We start from the raw sequence: 8551 nt of genomic DNA, 5'->3' as shown, positions 1-8551 counted from the left end.
ATAGCAACTATAATAATATAAAATAATATGTGTCCATGTGTCGGACGACGGCGACGACAAAGACGATGACGTATGGACGAACGACCGAATGCATCTGGACGGACGTACATAATATTATTATAATATTATAACGTTTCTTTGGCGGACGAAAGGAAATTATTATTTGTTTGGATAAAAAAAAACAACAACACATATTACGGAGTAGGCGTCACCTCATCTATATACATAATATATTATAATAAATAATATGCATAAATGTGTACAATAAACTCGTAAACACGAGTTCGCTAATATATATATTGTTGACTCCGAGACCGCGAAAATATATAATAATATACTTAATATTATACTTGTGAACGTGAGAGTTGTTTTGAAAAACCGCCAAATATATATTTTTTAGGCAACGGTACTTTTTTTTTTACAATCATTACAACCAGGGATCTCTGTATTTATTTTTAAAACCACCAGACATTTTGTGATGAGTCACTCGTTATAGTTATTATTATTTATATTATGTCAGACTCAGTTCTCCGATATATCGCGGTAATGCTAAGACAAAATTAATATTTCCGCTAATTAGTTATATTCACTTATTACGTAATTACATCGATATTTCAAACGCTAATAATATTTTAACTCCAGAGAAATCGTTAAGCAGTGAATAAAAATAAATCGTGTAATTTAAAATTAGTAAGTAGGAATTGAAATCGTTTGCAGTTAGTTGTTGAAGAATTTATTGACGGCCCGTTATTCACACCAACTCTGTCGCTTATCAACATTAAGTCTCAAGATACACACTTAAAATTGTCTATTTTATATAGTTAATATTACCTATGATGTAACCCTATAGGTATCATAATATGTACTAGACGGTGCCCCATGGGGCAAGTGCAATAGGTGATTCTTTTACTGGCAAACACCCATTTTTCACAAATTGTTGGAAATATTTTTTTATATGAGATGAGTAGATAACTTTAAAATGTTGGTCCACTATTCTCTGCTTATCAAAACTTTAAATACCTAGGTACTTATAAAGTTATAACTATTACTACTAGTTCAAAATTCAATTTTTATTTATTCTTGTAAGTATTCTGACAAGGATTATGAAACTAAAAATGTATACTGAAAAAAGTAAAACACTTAAAATTAAAATCAATGTTTACTTTTAAAATAATCACCTTGTGTATTTTATTGAATATTTACTTTATTTAATATGTATAGTCTTTAGGTATACCTATACTCGTATTGAGGAGAGCTATTAACTTTGTAATGTGTGAATTTGGAGCGAAAAGTGTAAATTTTTGTTCAATATTAAATTAGTAGATATTAGATAACAATTGTAACCAATATGATAATTATTATTATATTACTAAGCCTTAGTACTTAATATTCCCAAATGGGAATTTTAAATTATTGTATGCTCGATTACTAGTTAGCAGGTTAGCTGCAATAAATGTGTCGTCCATCAATTAACTATTTATATGTTATATAAACCTGCGATTTTATAGATCCTGAGGCCATTTAATTATTTTATTGACTGTAGGTACTCATTACTTACTTAGTGCATTATGCTTTTAAAAAATGAATTGAAACCTGCTCGTTAAGTTTAGTTCAACCCTGATGTCTAGCCGTCTAGGCCGTCAAATTTATAATTGCAACTATACGCTAAAATATGAAACTCGTACTAATTAAAACCTGTTACTTTATTATACAAGCGTTGCAACGAAGAATTAATTTTCTAAAATGCACTGTTAACATCGCACTAAAATGATATTTCAATTTTTTAAAGTCACAAAGGAAAATTTGTCAAGGTCGTCCTCAATTGCCATTACTTCAAAATATCGATGATAATTATGTTACATTATCATAAGAATAATACCAAACATTTAAATAATATAGGTAGTTAAAGGTATAGGTACACGAATACATTTCATAATTCTTAAACCGTAATTTAACAGTGTATTCAAAGTGTCTATATCAATATAGGTACATTAAAAAAATCTAAACCACATGTATTAAAGAAGAAAATGTAAGAGTTAATTTACAACAAAAATACAAATGTGTTCACTAATTCTTGATACATCAAATTTACATTGAACTAAAACTATAATAATATATAGTTATGAATTAGCCATTAGGTATACTAATTAAGACTTTTTATTTGTTATTGGCTCGTCGAGTTAGTAAAGAAAAAATGTGAGAAAGTTGAATTATCTATATATACCTACACATAGATTTAAATATTAGAGTTACTTCACTTATTGTGTTTGTATAGTGTGTTCAATTTAAGGAAAAATATAATGACGTGGAAAATATAATCATTTTTCAATAATTGAATAGTGACCTAATGACTCCAACCTTCAAAATATGGAACTGATAATTACTGCAGGTAAACTAGCAACTATAGCGAACTGCATACTGCAGATGCCTTGAAAGGAGTAGGTCAAAGAAATTAAACAATATTTATTTTACAATATATTTTTATACATAATTTATTTTTCAAATTGAACATAGTGCGGAATTGAAATAAGATCAGCCTTATACAATATAATATAAATATTATTATATGTATAAATGTATAATGTACATATTATATGAATTATAATTAAGTACCTAATTATTAAGATCATTATTCGTGTCATATACTCAGATGTAAATCGTTTTATAGTATAGGTAATAAAAGTTATTACAATTATAAAATCGAATAATTTATAAAAAAATCAAGACTGTACTTAATGAAATATAATACGTTTTATAGAATATACCTAAACAATAAATTAATAACAAAGTTATGAACCTTCTGGTTCCTACTGTCTAGTAGATAAAGGTACTCTGGTCTACTGCAGGCTGCAGCAGTCAGCAAGCACGTTCGTTCGTTTCATTCCTAGTCCAAGTAAGTCTTTTGATAATAATACTTTTCAAATTCAATTCACAATAACATATAATTAAAACTTTTGTTTATGCATAATGTATATTTACTAAAATAACCTTCATGGTGAATCCAAACATTGGGCGGGTAAAAATATTCAAGGATGATAGTGAGAGATTTCATTGTCTGATATGATGGGGTCCATCATTATTCATTACCTATTTCTAGTTCAGATATCATAATTATGTAAGTATAAAAAATCACAATTAACATTTATTAGCACTTATACATAGGAAGTTACATATAGGTATTCTTATTTTTCTTGGAACATTCAATCTAAACATTTATAATGTATGCACTAAACAGAAATGTCTAGACGACACAAATTTTGATCGAAAAAATTAAATATTTATATCTTGCATCCATTCTATATGAATAAATTATTGTAAATAAAACGTGTTTTAAAATATTCAAAGAACACATTTAATGTCATAGAATAGATATCATTAAATTTGATATTGATAATTTTAATTTACTGCGGCTATATCCTAAAAGGTACTTTTGAAGAACAATTTATTTATTCAGCAAGTTGAGGTAATATAATTTTTAGTATACCAATAAATTGACGGTTTTGTATGAAGTTACTTTCAAACCACAACATGAAAATTTAAAACAAAAATACGATGAAAACATTTAACAAACATACCATTCCTATATGCCTTGCACATAACATTTACTTTTGAAAACAATGTATTACTTATGTGGTTTTTTTTTAATTTTAAGCTTCTAGTATAAACTATGACAACTTGACATTTTCAGTGAAATAAAATACAAGATATTATTACTAGTACATAAATTCTTAATTACTAAATCATTAACTTATGTATTACGTTAATGTGTTATACTATTTGCTGAATGCTGTTATAGATATAATGATTTAATGACAATTACATTTGCAAATACATTTGAATAGTACTGCATTGTCATTTTTGAAACAGATTTATAACAATAATTACTATATATTATATTAAAACACCCACGCAGACTTCAAAATTATCGAACACAATTACATTAGGTATATTATAAAAATATATACGAAGCAAGCTTATAAAATGATCATTTAAAAGATCTTTTGATCAGATTGCAGCAACGATAAGTTATGTCTTTGACCGTTGTGGTGTCCTTACCAGAGACAATGGTTTCCAATTAAAGAACTAAGAATGCCAATAGGTATTATAGGTAACGTCGTAACGACCAATAATCAGTAAACAGTAATCGGTATTTATAAGTACATAATTTTATATACATACATTATATTATATTATAATCTTCATTGTGTCAAAGAATATATACACAAACATTTAAACGAAAGTCTCAAAATCTCAAATACATAATAATATGATACTTGTAGTTAAACAATTAACGTAATGTTCACTATTGTGTTATTGGATTTTTATTTTACTTAACCGTTTTTAAAAATAAAAATATCTTTTGTCTTTTGTATGTTTAATATTTAAAGTTTAGATTCTAAACGATCGGAAGTAACTGGCCTAGCCCATGCCCAGGTACTCCATTGTCCGATTTTTATTTTTTTATTTTTATTATTATTAGCTTTCAACAATTTGTTCGGTTTATTAAAATAGATATTCAATTACAGATATGTGAATACTGAATAAAGATTTAATAATAATACTAAAAAATATTACAGTAAAATAAAAAATAATAATATTTGTTTAAAATTGTACGCTGCAAAGAAATTCGTTTAAGTTATGACTTTAAACAAGGGTGGGTTTAGTGGGTAGATATATAATGAAACTAGGCTGAAAAACGATTAAAGAAAACATTATCTTATTTTTAATCGTGGGCCAAAAAAATCTATACTTCATGTAAATTTCTTTGGCTTTGCTCTCTCCTTCCTCGATAAATAATAATATTATTCTGTAACATAATTATTTTTCAGACATCTATTCGCTCGTTTTATAATAAAATATTCGGTAGGTGTGTTTTTTTTACTTCTTTCCAGTTTAAAAAAACTTATAAGGAAATTAAATTATTCGTATAATATCTATAAAATACGTTTTAATTATATATGTTTTATACGAAAGAAATGATTTACTGACACGACACTGCTGTTTATCGTTTGATACGACGGGTAATAATATAATGTGATTGCCGATTTGTTTGAAAACTTTAAAACTCTTCCCCCTTATGAAAAATCTATACAGTGAACTGCGAAGCATTTGTGCCAATTCGAAGGTCGAGCAGCGATACGCTCGTCATAAAATGATTAATACCTACAAACAGTATTATTGATCGAAAACGAAAATACGAAATTAATGACAAGGCTTGTTATCGTTAAAAAACGAGCCCTGACCCAATGATTTACGAATATAATATAACATGATATATATATATATAATATCTAGTCTGTGCAAAAAAAATTACTTCCTAGTTCGTGGTGTGTATTAATGTATTATTTTATAAGCCTCGAAAGTATAGTACAGACTTAGGAATATAATCTTTTAATTGCACTATATACCTACGTAGGTATTTACAATTGCGTGTAAATATAATAGAAAACGGCTCCGGGAAGAAAACAAATTATAGTGTGTCTATATAATTGGTATATATCTATTTAGATGTAGGTATAATAATAATTACAACGACATGTATCTACACATAATATTATAATGGTCTATTTGATTTTTTTCATTTTGCTGTTCCGTAATAACCCGCGTGACGTGATGTTATCCCCGGAAAACCGTGAGTTAACCCCGGAAAACCCGGAAAAGCCCATTGCCGATGTGTAGCACACAGTCAGCCGTTTCGATCGCCATAATCGTTTCGGACAATCCGGATATACACGGCTGCCTATCATCGTCATGACGTCTCAGCGATAAAGCGACCAGTTGAACTCGACGGTGAGCACGCGATCCATAATATACGGGACACTCCCCGCAAGTTCCATCATATTATTTTAATATTATAACGTCATGTCCATAGGTAACGACGTTATTTTCATAATTTATTATATTGTTACATTAATAATATTATCTGCATCATCGGCGTCGTCGCAGCCGCCGCCCGCTGCACAATCATCATCATCGTGGTCGTCATCATCATCATATCGCTGCGCACAAAAACCGACACGATTTTCTCAAAAACGCGACCTTGGCGAACGAAGCGATAGGATCATGTAAATTCGTGAACTTTGGCGCGCGCTCGCACACGCTCCCAAGGCCGCCGTCACGCGTAAACTTGACAGCGCGCGTGTGTATTTCCTTTCTATACATACTCGTGTGTATTATATGTATATCTATATAATAATAATAGTAATATCGTAAGCGACCCTATTGTTCCAATAACCTTTTCGTACGATATGGCGGCGGAGACTCGTATGACGTAATAATATCAATTATTTTATTGTTATTATCGCGATACATAATAATATAAAAACTAGTTTTCGGAGCTTAAAAAAAAAAAAAAAGCGGCGGTGACGACGGCCACCTTGAGGAGGATAATAATATTATAAAGTCTTATAATATTATTATGACCGTATGCGAGGTGGAAAAATAACAAACGCGATGTCATGTCAGACGCGCGATTTTATTATTACTGTGACCGACGAGCGATCAATAATATAATGCGAAAATAACAACACTGTTTATTGTACATCACAGTATTAGTATTTAGTACCTATACCTAAGTCGAGTGCACCAACGTATATAATATAACTATAGTTAATATGTATAAAAAAATGATATTAAATATAAAAGTACACATATTATTCAATAGGTCCGCAGAATATAATTACAATATGATACTTACAAGTTAGAAGTAAGTGTATATTCCACTCTTATATTATGCGCTATACTCTTATATTCTGTGAAAACAAGTCTGTAGTCATGATGAGCTATATGGACGCCCCTACAGCTCGTGCGCAGTCTTCCAAGGGCCCAATAATATAAGATTATAAGAATAGTTGATCTAGGAAGAAAAACCCTGGAAAACGCCCCTTATAGTAAATAATTATTAGGTAAATTAAGCTATTTATATTATGTAACATAGGTATATCCCGGTATCCGCTATTTGCACAAATTCATATACATACTATCCATACGCATAAAGTCAATAATATACTGTCAAGTAGATAAACGTAAATTCTGGTTAAATACATTTGAAAAAAGCATCAAGAAATAATTCAAGAAACGTATACAGATAAAATATTCAATAGCATTCTTTACCGATTATATGGTTTACTAGACTTTATTAATTATTACTATATACATACAACATACAAGTATAACTCCAATTGCAACTTGTTTATTGTGTATAATGTTTTTCCGTGTAGTGTGTGGGTGTCAAAGGTCTTTTTCCGAATACATAATAATTTATACAGACCGCGGCTTATCGGCTCCAAAAAAATAGTTAAAAATACCGTAATATAGTCGTGTAGCCAGGGGGAGGTAATTGGCTGTCCCCTATCACGCCATTGGCTGTATTTTTACTGAATATGATAAAATGTAAAAATAAATAAACGTTAGCAGCTTTTATAAAAAAATCTCCTGGAAGAATGAACGTTTTAGATAGAACTTCGACACAATAATAATGTCATAATACTATAAGTGTGTACTTCATTAAGATGTAAGTTGATCGTTATAAATCAATATAAATAAAAAATTGTTAAAAATGTTATTAATCTCTGTAGAATGCACTTAATATTATTATAATACCTATATAGTAATAAGTATACAAGTTATTGCTAGTGCAAACAATTTAATAAATTATACATATTATGTACAAATTAATATTTTTATTAGATTTTTTATTGCCCTCATCCCTTTCAGAAATCCACTGCCGTAATATTATACGAGTATATTATCAGTGTATTGTAAATAATATTGTATTATGTACTACAGTCCACAATACAACAGCAAATAAAAATAATGCATGTCGCACATTGTTTCGTACTATTATTATTATTATAATCGTTAAATTATTATTATTATCGTATTGTTATGTTCGACGACCCATTGTGTTATTATATCACGACGACAAGTGACAACGACAACGACGACGATGACGACGTTCTAAGCGTTTCTGGTCTCGTTATAAAAATTATAGTTTTACACATTCGTCGTCGGTTCTGGAACTGCGTGCCGCGGTTCCTAATACAAAAAAAGAATTATAATATGAATAATAATATTAATGGTGTACATTATATATTTATATTAACTTGTCGCGAGTTTGTTTTCGTTTTCGACAAACGTTTTACTGACTTTTACTCCCGCCCGCGGTACATATAACAAGCATCTATATAGTTTATAGTCACATTTTACGCGTTATTATAATATTAAACATGATAATATAATATTATTATTAATTATTATAAATGACTCGCCGCCGTGATGGAATAATATATAATGTACGAGTGACCTTACGGGCGCGGACAATCGCATATAGGTACAGCGGTTATAAATGGTGTTGTTATAAGCCATGGCGGTCGTTTGAAAATCACAGTTAAATATTGTTTAGCTTTTTAACAATATATTATTTGGAAAATATAATAATTAATAATACATACCTACACTGCAGTGGAGTAACCAGGGGTATGTTTTGGTTGTTGAAACAAACCCCCGTCCACCGACCGTACTTATGCAAAATATATATACGTGCCATATG

Source organism: Myzus persicae, unplaced genomic scaffold, assembly GCF_001856785.1.
Source record: "Myzus persicae strain clone G006 unplaced genomic scaffold, MPER_G0061.0, whole genome shotgun sequence".
Lineage (NCBI taxonomy): Eukaryota > Metazoa > Arthropoda > Insecta > Hemiptera > Aphididae > Myzus > Myzus persicae.
The sequence above is the reverse complement of the archived record's forward strand: the minus strand, read 5'-3'. Positions refer to the sequence as shown.